This window comes from Euprymna scolopes, chromosome 3, assembly GCF_053919585.1.
Source record: "Euprymna scolopes isolate OS-2025 chromosome 3, ASM5391958v1, whole genome shotgun sequence".
NCBI classification, from domain to species: Eukaryota; Metazoa; Mollusca; class Cephalopoda; order Sepiida; family Sepiolidae; genus Euprymna; species Euprymna scolopes.
The window spans coordinates 32,666,881-32,690,870 of NC_136484.1; the positions used below are offsets into that span (position 1 = coordinate 32,666,881).

Here is a 23,990-nt window from a genome sequence, read left to right on the forward strand (position 1 = left end):
TTAGGAATAAACAAACCTGCATTATAAAAACGTATAAACATATAAACTATATAAACAAAATATTGTAGATATTGATGGCGTAAGACTAACAAAGCAATCCTCTGCCATGAACATTCATCAGAAGAAGCAGATATGTATCATCGAATATCTCCACGCAGAAAAAATTGAACCGATCAACATTCACCGACACCTGTTGAACATTTATAAAGCCGATACAGTTTATGTCAGCATAGTGAGGAGACGGGTTTGGTGATGTCAGAATGGCAACAGAGATGTGTTAATGACCAAGTACAATTATGAACAAGGTATAAAAAAAAATATATCCAAAACAAACTATACAAGATACATAAAAACTATACAAGATACACTGCTGATCGAAAATTTAAGAAACCTTTTTTTTTTTTTTGTAAGGAAAGATTTTAAACTCTTCCGACTTAAGGTTACTAATACTACAATCTAAAAGGTTATCGAATCAGAAAGATACATTCCCAAATTTTATTTTAAAATTTGCATTTTTATTAAATTAGGCTTTTTACACATGATCAAAATTATAAGACCAAGGGTATAAATTATTAGATTTATGGTAATTCTAATGTTTTTAGTTTTGTTAGAAATTAGCAATCACTGTGTAAAAGTGTTACCATATCTAAAGCAAGAAAACTAACCGAAGTTGAGCGTTCTCCAATTCTAGGATTCCATGGGCAAGGTTTGTTACGGCGAGCGATAGCAGTTAAGGTAAATTACAGTAAAACTGTTATTTGCAACTTTCTAAAGAACACCGAGAATTATGGAACTGCAAAATCCTTTGGTAGACCCCCCAAAATTTATCCTCCATTGAGTAGGAGAATCAGACGGGTTGTTATGAATGACAGATGACTTTCTTCAAGTAAAATTAAGGCGGTTACAGATGCTGCTTGCAGTCCAATAACAATGAGACAACACATACAACAAAAAGGCATGGTAAATAAAAAGCGTACACAAAGTGGACCGCTTAAGATTTGGTCATGAATACCAAACCATGGGACTTTGAGAAGTGGAAGAAAGTCCTGTTTTTTGATGAGAAAAAATTGAATTAAGATGGCCCTCTTGGCTTCCAGCGATATTGGCATAGCAAAAACATGCCCCTTGAAATTTTTTCCTCACATCATGGTGGTGGAGGGTCCATAATGGTATGGGGTGAATTTTCTTACAGAGGTACAATAGAGCTCCAGGTTGTGCCGGGTCGTCGGATAGCAGCTGGTTATGTTAGTATGCTACAAAAGGCATCTTTGATGATAGATGGTCATTTCAACAGGATAATGCTGTAACCCATACTGCAAGACAGATCTGGAGCTTTATACAAGACAATGGAGTTCATCTCACAGGATTCCTTCATGCTCAAAGGACTTAAACGCAACTGAAAATGTTCAGAGATGGATGACAACAGAGGTTTATCGAAAATGGCAAACAATATTAAACAAAAAATGATCTTTGTGAAGCAATCTTAATAAACTGGAGCAGGATAACCCACAGCTTAATGGCAGCCATTATTTCTAGCATGCTCCAAAGAATTTTTGAAGTCATTAAAAGCAGTGGATGGCCGGCTCGCTATAATGCTGCGTGCATGCAAATGGCTGGCTCGCTATAATGCTGCGCGCGCGCAAATGGCCGACTCGCTATAATGCTGAACGCGCGCAAATGGTCGACTCGCTATGACGCTGCGTGAGCATGCGAACGGCCGACTCGCTATAACATTGCGTGCGCATGCGAATGGCCGACTCGCCATGACGTTGCGTGCATATGCGCGTGTGAATGGCCGACTCGCGATGACGTTGCACTTGAGAATGACCGACTCGCCATAACGTGGCGCGCGCGTGTGCATACATGAGAATGGCCCATCGCTATAACGTTCCGTGCGCGTGACAATGGCCCACTCGCTATAACGTTCCGTGCGCGTGACAATGGCCCACTCGCTATAACGTTCCGTGCGCGTGACAATGGCCCACTCGCTATAACGTTGCGTGCGCGTGACAATGGCCCACTCGCTATAACGTTGCGTGCGCGTGACAATGGCCCACTCGCTATAACGTTGCGTGCGCGTGACAATGGCCCACTCGCTATAACGTTGCGTGCGCGTGACAATGGCCCACTCGCTATAAGGTTGCGTGCGCGTGACAATGGCCCACTCGCTATAACGTTGCGTGCGCGTGACAATGGCCCACTCGCTATAACGTTGCGTGCGCGTGACAATGGCCCACTCGCTATAACGTTGCGTGCGCGTGACAATGGCCCACTCGCTATAACGTTGCGTTCGCGTGACAATGGCCCACTCGCTATAACGTTGCGTGCGCGTGACAATGGCCCACTCGCTATAACGTTTATATAATAATGCGAATGGCCGACTTGCTATAACTTTGGGCGCACATGCGATGGCCGACTAGCTATAACTTTGCGTGCGCGTGCGAATGGCCGACTAACTATAATGGTGCGTGTGAATGGTCGACTCGCTATAATGTTGCGCGCGCATGCGAATGGCCGACTCGCTATAATGTTGCGCGTTCATGCGAATGGCCGACTCGCTATAATATTGCGCGCGCATGCGAATGGCTGACTCGCTATAATGTTGCGCTCGCAGCCGAATGGCCGACTCACTATAATGTTGCGCCCGAATGGCCGACTCGCTATAATGTTACCGTGTGCATTAAAAGCAGTGGAGGTAGAACTCATTAAGTTTGATTGTTCATACACTTTTAATACACTATTTGTACGATAGAATTTTTGTGTCTGGTCTTATAATTTTGATCATGTGCAAAAAGCCTAATTTGATAAAAATGTAAATTTCATAAATAAATCTTTGGAATGTAGCTTTTCGTTTCTATAATGTTTTAAGTTTTTGTATTGGTAACCTTAATTAAGACGAGTTTAAAATCTATCCTTAAAAAAAAGTTGTTTTTTTTTAAGTGGTCATACAATTTTTTGAACAGCAGTGTATAGAACAAAAAAGATATACCAAAACAACCTATAAAAGATATACTAAAAAACTAATACAAGAAATAGCAAACAAACTACACAAGCTATATCAAAACGAAACAAACTATACCAAAACAATATATGCAAGATATGTCAACAGATACTATGCAAGATATGTCAACAGATACTATGCAAGATATGTCAACAGATACTATGCAAGATATGTCAACAGATACTATGCAAGATATGTCAACAGATACTATGCAATATATGTCAACAGATACTATGCAAGATATGTCAACAGATACTATGCAAGATATGTCAACAGATACTATGCAAGATATGTCAACAGATACTATGCAAGATATGTCAACAGATACTATACAAGATATGTCAACAGATAATATACAAGATATGTCAACAGATACTATACAAGATATGTCAACAGATACTATACAAGATATGTCAACAGATACTATACAAGATATGTCAACAGATACTATACAAGATATGTCAACAGATACTATACAAGATATATCAACAGATACTATACAAGATATATCAACAGATACTATACAAGATATATCAACAGATACTATACAAGATATATCAACAGATACTATACAAGATATATCAACAGATACTATACAAGATATATCAACAGATACTATACAAGATATATCAACAGATACTATACAAGATATATCAACAGATACTATACAAGATATAGCAACAGATAATATACAAGATATAGCAACAGATAATATACAAGATATATCAACAGATAATATACAAGATATATCAACAGATAATATACAAGATATATCCACAGATAATATACAAGATATATCCACAGATAATATACAAGATATATCCACAGATAATATACAAGATATATCCACAGATAATATACAAGATATATCAACACATAATATACAAGATATATCAACACATAATATACAAGATATATCAACACATAATATACAAGATATATCAACACATAATATACAAGATATATCAACACATAATATACAAGATATATCAACACATAATATACAAGATATATCAACACATAATATACAAGATATATCAACACATAATATACAAGATATATCAACAGATAACATACAAGATATATCAACAGATAACATACAAGATATATCAACAGATAACATACAAGATATATCAACAGATAACATACAAGATATATCAACAGATAATATACAAGATATATCAACAGATAATATACAAGATATATCAGCAGATAATATAAAGATATATCAACAGATAATATAAAGATATATCCACAGATAATATACAAGATATATCAACAGATAATATACAAGATATATCAACGGATAATATACAAGATATATCAACAGATACTATACAAGATATATCAACAGATAATATACAAGATATATCCACAGATAATATACAAGATATATCAACAGATAATATACAAGATATATCAACAGATAATATACAAGATATATCAACAGATAATATACAAGATATATCAACAGATAATATACAAGATATATCAACAGATAATATACAATATATATCAACAGATAATATACAAGATATATCAACAGATAATATACAAGATATATCAACAGATAATATACAAGATATATCAACAGATAATATACAAGATATATCAACACATAATATACAAGATATATCAACACATAATATACAAGATATATTAGCACATTATATGAAAGATATATCTTGTATGTGCTGATATATAAACACATACAATACAAACACAAAACTATATTAAGATAAAACACATACTAAACAAAAAAACTTTCCAAGGTATACAAGACATGCAAACCATACAATTCAACACATGCAAACCATACAATTCAAGATATACCAAACATACTGTAGAACATATGCAAAAACAAACCATGCCAAAAGAAAACAAGATATATCAACACGAACTATGCATGATACATAAAAACATACAAGATATATATCAATGCGCACTATACAAGATATATATCAATGCGCACTATACAAGATATATATCAATGCGCACTATACAAGATATATATCAATGCGCACTATACAAGATATATATCAATGCGCACTATACAAGATATATATCAATGCGCACTATACAAGATATATATCAATGCGCACTATACAAGATATATATCAATGCGCACTATACAAGATATATATCAATGCGCACTATACAAGATATATATCAATGCGCACTATACAAGATATATATCAATGCGCACTATACAAGATATATATCAATGCGCACTATACAAGATATATATCTATGCGCACTATGCAAGATATATATCAATGCACACTATACAAGATATATATCAATACACCCTATACAAGATATATACAAAACAAACTATACAAGATATATCAAAACAAACTATGCAAGATATATCAAAACAAACTATGCAGGATATATCAAAACAAACTATGCAAGATACATCAAAACAAATAAAATACATTAAAACAAACTAAAAGATATACAAAATATCTCAAACACTATACTAATAAACATGAAGGATTAATTCTGTGCAAGTATTGAATGTAACCAAATATACTATACCCCTAAAAAAGCACCATATCAATACATATACCATGGCCATGAAAACGATTCTATTAATAAAAATATCAATAAGCTATATCAATAAAAACATCATTAAACTATATTGATACAAAAAAATCATAAAACTATAGACATAAAAACTATCAATAAATTATACCGATAAAAAACTATCACTAAACTTTATCGAGAATTATAAGCTATACCAATTAACTATACCAATAAAAATAGACTACAACAAATAACCTATAACCTATACTAATATCAATAAAGTACACCATTAAACAATTTCTACAAATGACCTACATCACAAAGCAATATCTATAAATGAACTACACCATAAAAACAAAAAACTATACTATAAAATAATATCTACAAATAAACTATAACATAAAACTATATGAATTAAGTAACAAAATCTATGAATAAACTATAACATAAAAATATAAATAGACAAACTATACCTATAAATAAACTGCAACATAAATCTATAATGACAAACTATATCAATAGTAAAAACTATCATTTCAATAGCACATAGACTATATAAACTACATCAAGAAACAATGATTAGACAATGCAAATGAACCATAAAATATGCCAATGAATTATGACAAACTAGCTACAAACTATACCAATATACTATGCCTACAAACTATATGAATGAACTAACAAATATCATTAAACAATAAAAATTACACTAGTAAACCTATCTAAAAAATATATGACCTACACAAATAAACTAATATGAATAAGCTTTACTAATAAACAAATAGATAATCCTAATAGATTATATCAAAAATCTATAACAATAAATATAAACAAATTATACTAAATACACTAAACGAGAAAAATAACAGAGGTGAAGGATGAAAGAAGGGAAGAAAGGAGACGGGAAGAATGAAAGATGTAAGGAATGACAGACGGGACGAATAAAAAACTGGAGGACTGAAAGACGGAACGAAGGAATGACAGATTGGAGGAATGAAGGAATAAAAGACTAGAGGAATGAAGACGGAAGGAAGGAATGAAAGACTGGAGGAATGAAGACGGACGGAAGGAATGAAAGACGGGAGCAAGAAGAGACGGTGAGGAATGACAGAACGGAAGAATGAGAGATTGGAGGAAACAACCCGCGGGACGAATATAAAGGCGGGAGAAATGAGAGGCGGGAGGAATGAAAGACTGGAGGAATGACAGACTGGAGGAATGACGGACTGGAGGAATGACAGACTGGAGGAATGACAGACTTGAGGAATGACAGACTGGAGGAATGACAGACTTGAGGAATGACAGACTTGAGGAATGACAGACTTGAGGAATGACAGACTTGAGGAATGACAGACTTGAGGAATCAAAGACTTGAGGAATCAAAGACTTGAGGAATCAAAGACTTGAGGAATCAAAGACTTGAGGAATCAAAGACTTGAGGAATCAAAGACTTGAGGAATCAAAGACTTGAGGAATCAAAGACTCGAGGAATCAAAGACTCGAGGAATCAAAGACTCGAGGAATCAAAGACTCGAGGAATCAAAGACTGGAGGAATCAAAGACTGGAGGAATCAAAGACTGGAGGAATGAAAGACTGGAGGAATCAAAGACTGGAGGAATGAAAGACTGGAGGAATGAAAGACTTGAGGAATGAAAGACTTGAGGAATGAAAGACTTGAGGAATGAAAGACTTGAGGAATGAAAGACTGGAGAAACGAAAGACTGGAGAAACGAAAGACTGGAGAAACGAAAGACTGGAGGAATGAAAGACTGGAGGAATGAAAGACTGGAGGAATGAAAGACTGGAGGAATGAAAGACTGGAGGAATCAAAGACTTGAGGAATCAAAGACTTGAGGAATCAAAGACTTGAGGAATCAAAGACTTGAGGAATCAAAGACTTGAGGAATCAAAGACTTGAGGAATCAAAGACTTGAGGAATCAAAGACTTGAGGAATCAAAGACTTGAGGAATCAAAGACTTGAGGAATCAAAGACTTGAGGAATCAAAGACTTGAGGAATCAAAGACTTGAGGAATCAAAGACTTGAGGAATCAAAGACTTGAGGAATCAAAGACTTGAGGAATCAAAGACTTGAGGAATCAAAGACTTGAGGAATCAAAGACTTGAGGAATCAAAGACTTGAGGAATCAAAGACTTGAGGAATCAAAGACTTGAGGAATCAAAGACTTGAGGAATCAAAGACTTGAGGAATCAAAGACTTGAGGAATCAAAGACTTGAGGAATCAAAGACTTGAGGAATCAAAGACTTGAGGAATCAAAGACTTGAGGAATCAAAGACTTGAGGAATCAAAGACTTGAGGAATGAAAGACTTGAGGAATGAAAGACTTGAGGAATGAAAGACTTGAGGAATGAAAGACTTGAGGAATGAAAGACTTGAGGAATCAAAGACTTGAGGAATCAAAGACTTGAGGAATCAAAGACTTGAGGAATCAAAGACTTGAGGAATCAAAGACTTGAGGAATCAAAGACTTGAGGAATCAAAGACTTGAGGAATCAAAGACTTGAGGAATCAAAGACTTGAGGAATCAAAGACTTGAGGAATCAAAGACTTGAGGAATCAAAGACTTGAGGAATCAAAGACTTGAGGAATCAAAGACTTGAGGAATCAAAGACTTGAGGAATCAAAGACTTGAGGAATCAAAGACTTGAGGAATCAAAGACTTGAGGAATCAAAGACTTGAGGAATGAAAGACTGAAGGAATGAAAGACTGAAGGAATGAAAGACTGAAGGAATGAAAGACTGAGGGAATGAAAGACTGACGGAATAAAAGACTGAGGGAATGAAAGACTGGGGGAATGAAAGACTGGGGGAATGAGAGACTGAGGGAATGAAAGACTGGGGGAATGAAAGACTCAGGGCATCAAAGACTGAGGGAATGAAAGACTGAAGGAATAAAAGACGGAAGGAATAAAAGACTGAAGGAATAAAAGACTGAAGGAATAAAAGACTGAAGGAATAAAAGACTGAAGGAATAAAAGACTGAAGGAATAAAAGACTGAAGGGATAAAAGACTGAAGGGATAAAAGACTGAAAGAATAAAAGACTGAAAGAATAAAAGACTGAAGGAATAAAAGACGGAAGGAATGAAAGACGGAAGGAATGAAAGACGGAAGGAATGAAAGGCTGAAGGAATAACAGACAAAAGGAATGAAAGGCTGAAGGAATGAAAGACTGTAGGTATGAAAGGCAGAAGGAATGAAAGGCAGAAGGAATGAAAGGCGGAAGGAATAAAAGGCGGAAGGAATGAAAGGCGGAAGGAATGAAAGGCGGAAGGAATGAAAGGCGGAAGGAATGAAAGGCGGAAGGAATGAAAGAAGAAAGGAATGAAAGAAGAAAGGAATGAAAGAAGAAAGGAATGAAAGAAGAAAGGAATGAAAGAAGAAAGGAATGAAAGAAGAAAGGAATGAAAGAAGAAAGGAATGAAAGAAGAAAGGAATAAAAGAAGAAAGGAATAAAAGAAGAAAGGAATAAAAGAAGAAAGGAATAAAAGAAGAAAGGAATAAAAGAAGAAAGGAATAAAAGAAGAAAGGAATAAAAGAAGAAAGGAATAAAAGAAGAAAGGAATAAAAGAAGAAAGGAATAAAAGAAGAAAGGAATAAAAGAAGAAAGGAATAAAAGAAGAAAGGAATAAAAGAAGAAAGGAATAAAAGAAGAAAGGAATAAAAGAAGAAAGGAATAAAAGAAGAAAGCAATAAAAGAAGAAAGGAATAAAAGAAGAAAGGAATAAAAGAAGAAAGGAATAAAAGAAGAAAGGAATAAAAGAAGAAAGGAATAAAAGAAGAAAGGAATAAAAGAAGAAAGGAATAAAAGAAGAAAGGAATAAAAGAAGAAAGGAATAAAAGAAGAAAGGAATAAAAGAAGAAAGGAATAAAAGAAGAAAGGAATAAAAGAAGAAAGGAATAAAAGAAGAAAGGAATAAAAGAAGAAAGGAATAAAAGAAGAAAGCAATAAAAGAAGAAAGGAATAAAAGAAGAAAGGAATAAAAGAAGAAAGGAATAAAAGAGGAAAGGAATAAAAGAAGAAAGGAATGAAAGAAGAAAGGAATGAAAGAAGGAAGGACTGGAAGACTGGAGGAATGAAAGACTGGAGGAATTAAATACTGGAGGAATTAAATACTGGAGGAATTAAAGACTGGAGGAATTAAAGACAGAAGTAATGCAGGACTGAAGGAATGAAGGAGTGAAGGATTCTCAGACTGAAGGATCGAATGACTCAAGCAACGGAATACTGTAAGACTGAAAGAATGAAAGACTGAAGGAATGAAAGACTGAAGGAATGAAACACGTGAGGAATGAAGCGCGGGAGGAATGAAGCGCGGGAGGAGTGATAGACTGAGAGAATAATACACGGAAGGAATGAGAGACGCGAGAAATGAAGGAATTAAGGAATGAACGACAGAAGAGATTACAGACAGACGGAAGGAATGTAAGACGGAAGGAATGAAAGACGAGAGGAATGAAAGACGAGAGGAATGAAAGACGAGAGGAATGAAAGACGAGAGGAATGAAAGACGAGAGGAATGAAAGACGAGAGGAATGAAAGACGAGAGGAATGAAAGACGAGAGGAATGAAAGACGAGAGGAATGAAAGACGAGAGGAATGAAAGACGGGAGGAATGAAAGACGGGAGGAATGAAAGACGGGAGGAATAAAAGACGGGAGGAATAAAAGACGGGAGGAATAAAAGACGGGAGGAATAAAAGACTTAAGGACTGAAAGGCTGAAGGACTGAAAGGCTGAAGGAATGAAAGGCTGAAGGAATGAAAGGCTGAAGGAATGAAAGGCTGAAGGAATGAAAGGCTGAAGGAATGAAAGGCTGAAGGAATGAAAGGCTGAAGGAATGAAAGGCTGAAGGAATGAAAGGCTGAAGGAATGAAAGGCTGAAGGAATGAAAGGCTGAAGGAATGAAAGGCTGAAGGAATGAAAGGCTGAAGGAATGAAAGGCTGAAGGAATGAAAAGCTGAAGGAATGAAAGGCTGAAGGAATGAAAGGCTGAAGGAATGAAAGGCTGAAGAAATGAAAGGCTGAAGGAATGAAAGGCTGAAGGAATGAAAGGCTGAAGAAATGAAAGGCTGAAGGAATGAAAGACGGAAGGATTAAAAGACGGAAGGATTAAAAGACGGAAGGATTAAAAGACGGAAGGATTAAAAGACGGAAGGATTAAAAGACGGAAGGATTAAAAGACGGAAGGACTAAAAAACGGAAGGATTAAAAGACGGAAGGATTAAAAGACGGAAGGATTAAAAGACGGAAGGATTAAAAGACGGAAGGATTAAAAGACGGAAGGATTAAAAGACGGAAGGATTAAAAGACGGAAGGATTAAAAGACGGAAGGATTAAAAGACGGAAGGATTAAAAGACGGAAGGATTAAAAGACGGAAGGACTAAAAAACGGAAGGATTAAAAGACGGAAGGATTAAAAGACTGAAGGATTAAAAGACTGAAGGAATGAAAGACTGAAGGAATGAATGACTGAAACACTGGAGGAATGAAAGACTGAAGGAATGAAACACGGGAACAATGAAAGAGGGGAAGAATTAAAGATAGGAAGATTGAAAGACGAAAGGCATGAAAGACTGCAGGATTGTAAAACTGGAGGAATCAAAGACTGGAGGAATAAAAGACTGAAGGAATCAAAGACTGAAGGAATCAAAGACTGTAAGACTGAAGGAATAAAAGACTGAAGCACTGAAGGAAAGAAAGATTGAAGGAATGAAAGATTGAAGAAATGAAAGATTGAAGAAATGAAAGACGAAAGGAATGAAAGACGAAAGGAATGAAAGACGAAAGGAATGAAAGACGAAAGGAATGAAAGACGAAAGGAATGAAAGACGAAAGGAATGAAAGACGAAAGGAATGAAAGACTGAAAGACTGGAGGAATGAAGACTGAAGGACTGAAGGACTGAGAAATAAAAGACAGAATCACTGAAGGAATGAAAGATTGAAGGAATGAAAGACGGAAGAAATGAAAGGTGGAAGAAATGCAGGTTGGAGGGAATAAAAGACTGAAGGAATTAAAGACTGAAAGACTTGAGAAATGAAATACTGAAAGACTTGAGAAATGAAATACTGAAAGACTTGAGAAATGAAAGACTGAAAGACTGGAGGATTGAAAGACTGAAAGACTGGAGGAATGAAAGACTAGAAGACTGGAGGAATGAAAGACTGAAAGACTGGAGGAATGAAAGACTGGAGGAATGAAAGACTGGAGGAATGAAAGACTGGAGGAATGAAAGACTGGAGGAATGAAAGACTGGAGGAATGAAAGACTGGAGGAATGAAAGACTGGAGGAATGAAAGACTGGAAGACTGAAAGACTGGAGGAATGAAAGACTGAAAGACTGGAGGAATGAAAGACTGAAAGACTGGAGGAATGAAAGACTGAAAGACTGGAGGAATGAAAGACTGAAAGACTGGATGAATGAAAGACAGAAAGACTGGAGGAATGAAAGACAGAAAGACTGGAGGAATGAAAGATTGAAGATATGAGTGACTGAAGGAATGAAAGATTGAAGGAATGAGTGACTGAAGGAATGAAAGATTGAAGGAATGAGTGACTGAAGGAATGAAAGATTGAAGGAATGAGTGACTGAAGGAATGAAAGATTGAAGGAATGAGTGACTGAAGGTATGAAAGATGGAAGTAATTAAAGCGATTGAGGGAATGAAAAACGTAAGGAATGCAGGATTAAGGGAATGGAAGACGGAAGGAATGCAGGATAGAGGGAATTAAAGACTGAAGGAATAAAAGACTGAAAGACTGGTGGACTGGAGGACTGAAGAAATAAAGAACTGAAGGAATCAAAGATTGAAGGGACGTAAGATTGAAGTAATAACAGACGGAAGTAAATAAAGACTGGAGAAATGAAAGACTGGAGAAATGAAAGACTGGAGAAATGAAAGACTGGAGAAATGAAAGACTGGAGAAATGAAAGACTGGAGAAATGAAAGACTGGAGAAATGAAAGACTGGAGAAATGAAAGACTGGAGAAATGAAAGACTGGAGAAATGAAAGACTGGAGAAATGAAAGACTGGAGAAATGAAAGACTGGAGAAATGAAAGACTGGAGAAATGAAAGACTGGAGAAATGAAAGACTGGAGAAATGAAAGACTGGAGAAATGAAAGACTGGAGAAATGAAAGACTGGAGAAATGAAAGACTGGAGAAATGAAAGACTGGAGAAATGAAAGACTGGAGAAATGAAAGACTGGAGAAATGAAAGACTGGAGAAATGAAAGACTGGAGAAATGAAAGACTGGAGAAATGAAAGACTGGAGAAATGAAAGACTGGAGAAATGAAAGACTGGAGAAATGAAAGACTGGAGGAATGAAAGACTGGAGGAATGAAAGACTGGAGGAATGAAAGACTGGAGGAATGAAAGACTGGAGGAATGAAAGACTGGAGGAATGAAAGACTGGAGGAATGAAAGACTGGAGGAATGAAAGACTGGAGGAATGAAAGACTGGAGGAATGAAAGACTGGAGGAATGAAAGACTGGAGGAATGAAAGACTGGAGGAATGAAAGACTGGAGGAATGAAAGACTGGAGGAATGAAAGACTGGAGGAATGAAAGACTGGAGGAATGAAAGACTGGAGGAATGAAAGACTGGAGGAATGAAAGACTGGAGGAATGAAAGACTGGAGGAATGAAAGACTGGAGAAATTAAAGACTGGAGAAATTAAAGACTGGAGAAATTAAAGACTGGAGAAATTAAAGACTGGAGAAATTAAAGACTGGAGAAATGAAAGACTGGAGAAATGAAAGACTGGAGAAATGAAAGACTGGAGAAATGATAGACTGGAGAAATGATAGACTGGAGAAATGATAGACTGGAGAAATGATAGACTGGAGAAATGATAGACTGGAGAAATGATAGACTGGAGAAATGATAGACTGGAGAAATGATAGACTGGAGGAATGAAAGACTGGAGGAATGAAAGACTGGAGGAATGAAAGACTGGAGGAATGAAAGACTGGAGGAATGAAAGACTGGAGGAATGAAAGACTGGAGGAACGAAAAACTGGAGGAACGAAAGACTGGAGAAACGAAAGACTGGAGAAACGAAAGACTGGAGAAATGAAAGACTGGAGAAATGAAAGACTGGAGAAATTAAAGACTGGAGGAATGAAAGACTGGAGGAATGAAAGACTGGAGAAACGAAAGACTGGAGAAACGAAAGACTGGAGAAACGAAAGACTGGAGAAACGAAAGACTGGAGAAATTAAAGACTGGAGGAATGAAAGACTGGAGGAATGAAAGACTGGAGGAATGAAAGACTGGAGGAATGAAAGACTGGAGGAATGAAAGACTGGAGGAATGAAAGACTGGAGGAATGAAAGACTGGAGAAATTAAAGACTGGAGGAATGAAAGACTGGAGGAATGAAAGACTGGAGAAATGAAAAACTGGAGGAATGAAAGACTGGAGAAATGAAAGACTGGAGGAATGAAAGACTGGAGAAATGAAAGACTGGAGAAATGAAAGACTGGAGAAATGAAAGACTGAAAGACTGGCGGAATGAAAGACTGAAAGACTGGCGGAATGAAAGACTGAAAGACTGGAGGAGTGAAAGACTGGAGGAATGAAAGACTGAAGGAATGAAAGACTGAAAGACTGGAGGAATGAAAGACTGAAAGACTGGAGGAATGAAAGACTGAAAGACTGGAGGAATGAAAGACTGAAAGACTGGAGGAATGAAAGACTGAAAGACTGGAGGAATGAAAGACTGAAAGACTGGAGGAATGAAAGACTGAAAGACTGGAGGAATGAAAGACTGAAAGACTGGAGGAATGAAAGACTGAAAGACTGGAGGAATGAAAGACTGAAAGACTGGAGGAATGAAAGACTGAAAGACTGGAGGAATGAAAGACAGAAAGACTGGAGGAATGGAAGACAGAAAGACTGAAGGAATGAAAGATTGAAGGAATTAAAGACTGGAGGAATTAAAGACTGGAGGAATGAAAGACTGGAGGAATGAAAGACTGGAGGAATGAAAGACTGGACGAATGAAAGACTGGAGAAATGAAAGACTGGAGAAATGAAAGACTGGAGAAATGAAAGACTGGAGAAATGAAAGACTGGAGAAATGAAAGACTGGAGGAATGAAAGACTGGAGGAATGAAAGACTGGAGGAATGAAAGACTGGAGAAATAAAAGACTGGAGAAATGAAAGACTGGAGAAATGAAAGACTGGAGAAATGAAAGACTGGAGGAATGAAAGACTGGAAGAATGAAAGACTGGAGGAATCAAATACTGGAGAAATGAAAGACTGGAGGTGTGAAAGACTGGAGGAATGAAAGACTGAAAGACTGGAGGAATGAAAGACTGAAAGACTGGAGGAATGAAAGACTGAAAGACTGGAGGAATGAAAGACTGAAAGACTGGAGGAATGAAAGACTGAAAGACTGGAGGAATGAAAGACTGAAAGACTGGAGGAATGAAAGACTGAAAGACTGGAGGAATGAAAGACTGAAAGACTGGAGGAATGAAAGACTGAAAGACTGGAGGAATGAAAGACTGAAAGACTGGAGGAATGAAAGACTGAAAGACTGGAGGAATGAAAGACTGGAGGAATGAAAGACTGGAGGAATGAAAGACTGAAAGACTGGAGGAATGAAAGACTGAAAGACTGGAGGAATGAAAGACTGAAAGACTGGAGGAATGAAAGACTGAAAGACTGGAGGAATGAAAGACTGAAAGACTGGAGGAATGAAAGACTGAAAGACTGGAGGAATGAAAGACTGAAAGACTGGAGGAATGAAAGACTGAAAGACTGGAGGAATGAAAGACTGAAAGACTGGAGGAATGAAAGACTGAAAGACTGGAGGAATGAAAGACTGAAAGACTGGAGGAATGAAAGACTGAAAGACTGGAGGAATGAAAGACTGAAAGACTGGAGGAATGAAAGACTGAAAGACTGGAGGAATGAAAGACTGGAAGAATGAAAGACTGAAAGACTGGAGGAATGAAAGACTGAAAGACTGGAGGAATGAAAGACTGAAAGACTGGAGGAATGAAAGACTGAAAGACTGGAGCAATGAAAGACTGAAAGACTGGAGCAATGAAAGACTGAAAGACTGGAGCAATGAAAGACTGAAAGACTGGAGCAATGAAAGACTGAAAGACTGGAGGAATGAAAGACTGAAAGACTGGAGGAATGAAAGACTGAAAGACTGGAGGAATGAAAGACTGAAAGACTGGAGGAATGAAAGACTGAAAGACTGGAGGAATGAAAGAAAGAAAGACTGGAGGAATGAAAGAAAGAAAGACTGGAGGAATGAAAGAAAGAAAGACTGGAGGAATGAAAGACAGAAAGACTGGAGGAATGAAAGACAGAAAGACTGGAGGAATGAAAGACAGAAAGACTGGAGGAATGAAAGACAGAAAGACTGGAGGAATGAAAGACAGAAAGACTGGAGGAATGAAAGACAGAAAGACTGGAGGAATGAAAGACAGAAAGACTGGAGGAATGAAAGACAGAAAGACTGGAGGAATGAAAGATTGAAGGAATGAGTGACTGAAGGAATGAGTGACTGAAGGAATGAAAGATTGAAGGAATGAGTGACTGAAGGAATGAAAGATGGAAGTAATTAAAGCGATTGAGGGAATGAAAAACGGAAGGAATGCAGGATTAAGGGAATGGAAGACGGAAGGAATGCAGGATAGAGGGAATTAAAGACTGAAGGAATAAAAGACTGAAAGACTGGTGGACTGGAGGACTTAAGAAATAAAGAACTGAAGGAATCAAAGATTGAAGGGACGTAAGATGGAAGTAATAACAGACGGAAGTAAATAAAGACTGGAGAAATGAAAGACTGGAGGAATGAAAGACTGGAGGAATGAAAGACTGGAGAAATGAAAGACTGGAGAAATGAAAGACTGGAGGAATGAAAGACTGGAGAAATGAAAGACTGGAGAAATGAAAGACTGGAGAAATGAAAGACTGGAGAAATGAAAGACTGGAGAAATGAAAGACTGGAGAAATGAAAGACTGGAGAAATGAAAGACTGGAGAAATGAAAGACTGGAGAAATGAAAGACTGGAGAAATGAAAGACTGGAGAAATGAAAGACTGGAGAAATGAAAGACTGGAGAAATGAAAGACTGGAGAAATGAAAGACTGGAGGAATGAAAGACTGGAGGAATGAAAGACTGGAGGAATGAAAGACTGGAGGAATGAAAGACTGGAGGAATGAAAGACTGGAGGAATGAAAGACTGGAGGAATGAAAGACTGGAGGAATGAAAGACTGGAGGAATGAAAGACTGGAGGAATGAAAGACTGGAGGAATGAAAGACTGGAGGAATGAAAGACTGGAGGAATGAAAGACTGGAGGAATGAAAGACTGGAGGAATGAAAGACTGGAGGAATGAAAGACTGGAGGAATGAAAGACTGGAGGAATGAAAGACTGGAGAAATTAAAGACTGGAGAAATTAAAGACTGGAGAAATTAAAGACTGGAGAAATTAAAGACTGGAGAAATTAAAGACTGGAGAAATTAAAGACTGGAGAAATTAAAGACTGGAGAAATTAAAGACTGGAGAAATTAAAGACTGGAGAAATGAAAGACTGGAGAAATGAAAGACTGGAGAAATGAAAGACTGGAGAAATGAAAGACTGGAGAAATGAAAGACTGGAGAAATGATAGACTGGAGAAATGATAGACTGGAGAAATGATAGACTGGAGAAATGATAGACTGGAGAAATGATAGACTGGAGAAATGATAGACTGGAGGAATGAAAGACTGGAGGAATGAAAGACTGGAGGAATGAAAGACTGGAGGAATGAAAGACTGGAGGAATGAAAGACTGGAGGAATGAAAGACTGGAGGAACGAAAAACTGGAGGAACGAAAGACTGGAGAAACGAAAGACTGGAGAAACGAAAGACTGGAGAAATGAAAGACTGGAGAAATGAAAGACTGGAGAAATTAAAGACTGGAGGAATGAAAGACTGGAGGAATGAAAGACTGGAGAAACGAAAGACTGGAGAAACGAAAGACTGGAGAAACGAAAGACTGGAGAAATGAAAGACTGGAGAAATTAAAGACTGGAGGAATGAAAGACTGGAGGAATGAAAGACTGGAGGAATGAAAGACTGGAGGAATGAAAGACTGGAGGAATGAAAGACTGGAGGAATGAAAGACTGGAGAAATTAAAGACTGGAGGAATGAAAGACTGGAGGAATGAAAGACTGGAGAAATGAAAAACTGGAGGAATGAAAGACTGGAGAAATGAAAGACTGGAGGAATGAAAGACTGGAGAAATGAAAGACTGGAGAAATGAAAGACTGGAGAAATGAAAGACTGAAAGACTGGCGGAATGAAAGACTGAAAGACTGGCGGAATGAAAGACTGAAAGACTGGAGGAGTGAAAGACTGGAGGAATGAAAGACTGAAGGAATGAAAGACTGAAAGACTGGAGGAATGAAAGACTGAAAGACTGGAGGAATGAAAGACTGAAAGACTGGAGGAATGAAAGACTGAAAGACTGGAGGAATGAAAGACTGAAAGACTGGAGGAATGAAAGACTGAAAGACTGGAGGAATGAAAGACTGAAAGACTGGAGGAATGAAAGACTGAAAGACTGGAGGAATGAAAGACTGAAAGACTGGAGGAATGAAAGACTGAAAGACTGGAGGAATGAAAGACTGAAAGACTGGAGGAATGAAAGACTGAAAGACTGGAGGAATGAAAGACAGAAAGACTGGAGGAATGGAAGACAGAAAGACTGAAGGAATGAAAGATTGAAGGAATTAAAGACTGGAGGAATGAAAGACTGGAGGAATGAAAGACTGGAGGAATGAAAGACTGGAGGAATGAAAGACTGGACGAATGAAAGACTGGAGAAATGAAAGACTGGAGAAATGAAAGACTGGAGAAATGAAAGACTGGAGAAATGAAAGACTGGAGAAATGAAAGACTGGAGGAATGAAAGACTGGAGGAATGAAAGACTGGAGAAATAAAAGACTGGAGAAATGAAAGACTGGAGAAATGAAAGACTGGAGGAATGAAAGACTGGAGGAATGAAAGACTGGAAGAATGAAAGACTGGAGGAATCAAATACTGGAGAAATGAAAGACTGGAGGTGTGAAAGACTGGAGGAATGAAAGACTGAAAGACTGGAGGAATGAAAGACTGAAAGACTGGAGGAATGAAAGACTGAAAGACTGGAGGAATGAAAGACTGAAAGACTGGAGGAATGAAAGACTGAAAGACTGGAGGAATGAAAGACTGAAAGACTGGAGGAATGAAAGACTGAAAGACTGGAGGAATGAAAGACTGAAAGACTGGAGGAATGAAAGACTGAAAGACTGGAGGAATGAAAGACTGAAAGACTGGAGGAATGAAAGACTGGAGGAATGAAAGACTGAAAGACTGGAGGAATGAAAGACTGAAAGACTGGAGGAATGAAAGACTGAAAGACTGGAGGAATGAAAGACTGAAAGACTGGAGGAATGAAAGACTGAAAGACTGGAGGAATGAAAGACTGAAAGACTGGAGGAATGAAAGACTGAAAGACTGGAGGAATGAAAGACTGAAAGACTGGAGGAATGAAAGACTGAAAGACTGGAGGAATGAAAGACTGAAAGACTGGAGGAATGAAAGACTGAAAGACTGGAGGAATGAAAGACTGAAAGACTGGAGGAATGAAAGACTGAAAGACTGGAGGAATGAAAGACTGGAGGAATGAAAGACTGAAAGACTGGAGGAATGAAAGACTGAAAGACTGGAGGAATGAAAGACTGAAAGACTGGAGGAATGAAAGACTGAAAGACTGGAGCAATGAAAGACTGAAAGACTGGAGCAATGAAAGACTGAAAGACTGGAGGAATGAAAGACTGAAAGACTGGAGGAATGAAAGACTGAAAGACTGGAGGAATGAAAGACTGAAAGACTGGAGGAATGAAAGACTGAAAGACTGGAGGAATGAAAGAAAGAAAGACTGGAGGAATGAAAGAAAGAAAGACTGGAGGAATGAAAGAAAGAAAGACTGGAGGAATGAAAGAAAGAAAGACTGGAGGAATGAAAGACAGAAAGACTGGAGGAATGAAAGACAGAAAGACTGGAGGAATGAAAGACAGAAAGACTGGAGGAATGAAAGACAGAAAGACTGGAGGAATGAAAGACAGAAAGACTGGAGGAATGAAAGACAGAAAGACTGGAGGAATGAAAGACAGAAAGACTGGAGGAATGAAAGATTGAAGGAATGAGTGACTGAAGGAATGAGTGACTGAAGGAATGAAAGATTGAAGGAATGAGTGACTGAAGGAATGAAAGATGGAAGTAATTAAAGCGATTGAGGGAATGAAAAACGGAAGGAATGCAGGATTAAGGGAATGGAAGACGGAAGGAATGCAGGATAGAGGGAATTAAAGACTGAAGGAATAAAAGACTGAAAGACTGCTGGACTGGAGGACTTAAGAAATAAAGAACTGAAGGAATCAAAGATTGAAGGGACGTAAGATGGAAGTAATAACAGACGGAAGTAAATAAAGACTGGAGAAATGAAAGACTGGAGGAATGAAAGACTGGAGGAATGAAAGACTGGAGAAATGAAAGACTGGAGAAATGAAAGACTGGAGGAATGAAAGACTGGAGAAATGAAAGACTGGAGAAATGAAAGACTGGAGGAATGAAAGACTGGAGAAATGAAAGACTGGAGAAATGAAAGACTGGAGAAATGAAAGACTGGACGAATGAAAGACTGGACGAATGAAAGACTGGCGGAATGAAAGACTGGAGGAATGAAAGACTGGAAGAATGAAAGACTGGAGGAATCAAATACTGGAGAAATGAAAGACTGGAGAAATTAAAGACTGGAGAGATGAAAGACTGGAGGAATGAAAGACTGGAGGAATGAAAGACTGGAGGAATGAAAGACTGGAGGAATGAAAGACTGGAGGAATAAAAGACTGGAGGAATGAAAGACTGGAGGAATGAAAGACTGGAGAAATGAAAGACTGGAGAAATGAAAGACTGGAGGAATGAAAGACTGGAGGAATGAAAGACTGGAGGAATGAAAGACTGGAGGAATGAAAGACTGGAGGAATGAAAGACTGGAGGAATGAAAGACTGGAGGAATGAAAGACTGAAAGACTGGAGGAATGAAAGACTGAAAGACTGGAGGAATGAAAGACTGAAAGACTGGAGGAATGAAAGACTGAAAGACTGGAGGAATGAAAGACTGAAAGACTGGAGGAATGAAAGACTGAAAGACTGGAGGAATGAAAGACTGAAAGACTGGAGGAATGAAAGACTGAAAGACTGGAGGAATGAAAGACTGAAAGACTGGAGGAATGAAAGACTGAAAGACTGGAGGAATGAAAGACTGAAAGACTGGAGGAATGAAAGACTGAAAGACTGGAGGAATGAAAGACTGAAAGACTGGAGGAATGAAAGACTGAAAGACTGGAGGAATGAAAGACTGAAAGACTGGAGGAATGAAAGACTGAAAGACTGGAGGAATGAAAGACTGAAAGACTGGAGGAATGAAAGACTGAAAGACTGGAGGAATGAAAGACTGAAAGACTGGAGGAATGAAAGACTGAAAGACTGGAGGAATGAAAGACTGAAAGACTGGAGGAATGAAAGACTGAAAGACTGGAGGAATGAAAGACTGAAAGACTGGAGGAATGAAAGACTGAAAGACTGGAGGAATGAAAGACTGAAAGACTGGAGGAATGAAAGACTGAAAGACTGGAGGAATGAAAGAAAGAAAGACTGGAGGAATGAAAGAAAGAAAGACTGGAGGAATGAAAGAAAGAAAGACTGGAGGAATGAAAGAAAGAAAGACTGGAGGAATGAAAGAAAGAAAGACTGGAGGAATGAAAGAAAGAAAGACTGGAGGAATGAAAGAAAGAAAGACTGGAGGAATGAAAGACAGAAAGACTGGAGGAATGAAAGACAGAAAGACTGGAGGAATGAAAGACAGAAAGACTGGAGGAATGAAAGACAGAAAGACTGGAGGAATGAAAGACAGAAAGACTGGAGGAATGAAAGATTGAAGGAATGAAAGATTGAAGGAATGAGTGACTGAAGGAATGAAAGATTGAAGGAATGAGTGACTGAAGGAATGAAAGATGGAAGTAATTAAAGCGATTGAGGGAATGAAAAACGGAAGGAATGCAGGATTAAGGGAATGGAAGACGGAAGGAATGCAGGATAGAGGGAATTAAAGACTGAAGGAATAAAAGACTGAAAGACTGCTGGACTGGAGGACTTAAGAAATAAAGAACTGAAGGAATCAAAGATTGAAGGGACGTAAGATGGAAGTAATAACAGACGGAATTAAATGTAGACGGAAGTAATAAAAGACGGAAGTAATTAAAGACGGAAGTAATTAAAAACGGAAGTAATTAAAAACGGAAGTAATTAAAAACGGAAGTAATTAAAGACGGAAGTAATTAAAAACGGAAGTAATTAAAAACGGAAGTAATTAAAGACGGAAGTAATTAAAGACGGAAGTAATTAAAGACGGAGGGAATGAAAGACTGGAGGAATGAAAGACTGGAGGAATGAAAGACTGGAGGAATGAAAGACTGGAGGAATGAAACACTGGAGAAATGAAAGACTGGAGGAATGAAAGACTGGAGGAATGAAAGACTGGAGGAATGAAAGACTGGAGGAATGAAAGACTGGAGGAATGAAAGACTGGAGGAATAAAAGACTGGAGGAATAAAAGACTGGAGGAATGAAAGACTGGAGAAATGAAAGACTGGAGAAATGAAAGACTGGAGAAATGAAAGACTGGAGAAATGAAAGACTGCAGGTGTGAAAAACTGGAGGAATGAAAGACTGAAAGACTGGAGGAATGAAAGACTGAAAGACTGGAGGAATGAAAGACTGAAAGACTGGAGGAATGAAAGACTGAAAGACTGGAGGAATGAAAGACTGAAAGACTGGAGGAATGAAAGACTGAAAGACTGGAGGAATGAAAGACTGAAAGACTGGAGGAATGAAAGACTGAAAGACTGGAGGAATGAAAGACTGAAAGACTGGAGGAATGAAAGACTGAAAGACTGGAGGAATGAAAGACTGAAAGACTGGAGGAATGAAAGACTGAAAGACTGGAGGAATGAAAGACTGAAAGACTGGAGGAATGAAAGACTGAAAGACTGGAGGAATGAAAGACTGAAAGACTGGAGGAATGAAAGACTGAAAGACTGGAGGAATGAAAGACTGAAAGACTGGAGGAATGAAAGACTGAAAGACTGGAGGAATGAAAGACTGAAAGACTGGAGGAATGAAAGACTGAAAGACTGGAGGAATGAAAGACTGAAAGACTGGAGGAATGAAAGACTGAAAGACTGGAGGAATGAAAGACTGAAAGACTGGAGGAATGAAAGACTGAAAGACTGGAGGAATGAAAGACTGAAGGAATGAAAGACTGAAAGACTGGAGGAATGAAAGACTGAAAGACTGGAGGAATGAAAGACTGAAAGACTGGAGGAATGAAAGACTGAAAGACTGGAGGAATGAAAGACTGAAAGACTGGAGGAATGAAAGACTGAAAGACTGGAGGAATGAAAGACTGAAAGACTGGAGGAATGAAAGACTGAAAGACTGGAGGAATGAAAGACTGAAAGACTGGAGGAATGAAAGACTGAAAGACTGGAGGAATGAAAGACTGAAAGACTGGAGGAATGAAAGACTGAAAGACTGGAGGAATGAAAGACTGAAAGACTGGAGGAATGAAAGACTGAAAGACTGGAGGAATGAAAGACTGAAAGACTGGAGGAATGAAAGACTGAAAGACTGGAGGAATGAAAGACTGAAAGACTGGAGGAATGAAAGACTGAAAGACTGGAGGAATGAAAGACTGAAAGACTGGAGGAATGAAAGACTGAAAGACTGGAGGAATGAAAGACTGAAAGACTGGAGGAATGAAAGACTGAAAGACTGGAGGAATGAAAGACTGAAAGACTGGAGGAATGAAAGACTAAAAGACTGGAGGAATGAAAGACTAAAAGACTGGAGGAATGAAAGACTAAAAGACTGGAGGAATGAAAGACTAAAAGACTGGAGGAATGAAAGACTGAAAGACTGGAGGAATGAAAGACTGAAAGACTGGAGGAATAAAAGACTGAAAGACTGGAGGAATGAAAGACTGAAAGACTGGAGGAATGAAAGACTGAAAGACTGGAGGAATGAAAGACTGAAAGACTGGAGGAATGAAAGACTGAAAGACTGGAGGAATGAAAGACAGAAAGACTGGAGGAATGAAAGACAGAAAGACTGGAGGAATGAAAGACAGAAAGACTGGAGGAATGAAAGATTGAAGGAATGAGTGACTGAAGGAATGAAAGATTGAAGGAATGAGTGACTGAAGGAATGAAAGATTGAAGGAATGAGTGACTGAAGGAATGAAAGATGGAAGTAATTAAAGCGATTGAGGGAATGAAAAACAGAAGGAATGCAGGATTAAGGGAATGGAA

General features: G+C 38.0%; 1 protein-coding gene across 1 annotated transcript in view; it reads right to left on the reverse strand.

Moving 5' to 3' along the window:
* Positions 1-23,990, reverse strand: part of LOC145254559 (periodic tryptophan protein 2 homolog) — a 65,513-nt gene that overhangs the window by 5,891 nt on the left and 35,632 nt on the right. The window lies entirely within an intron of this gene.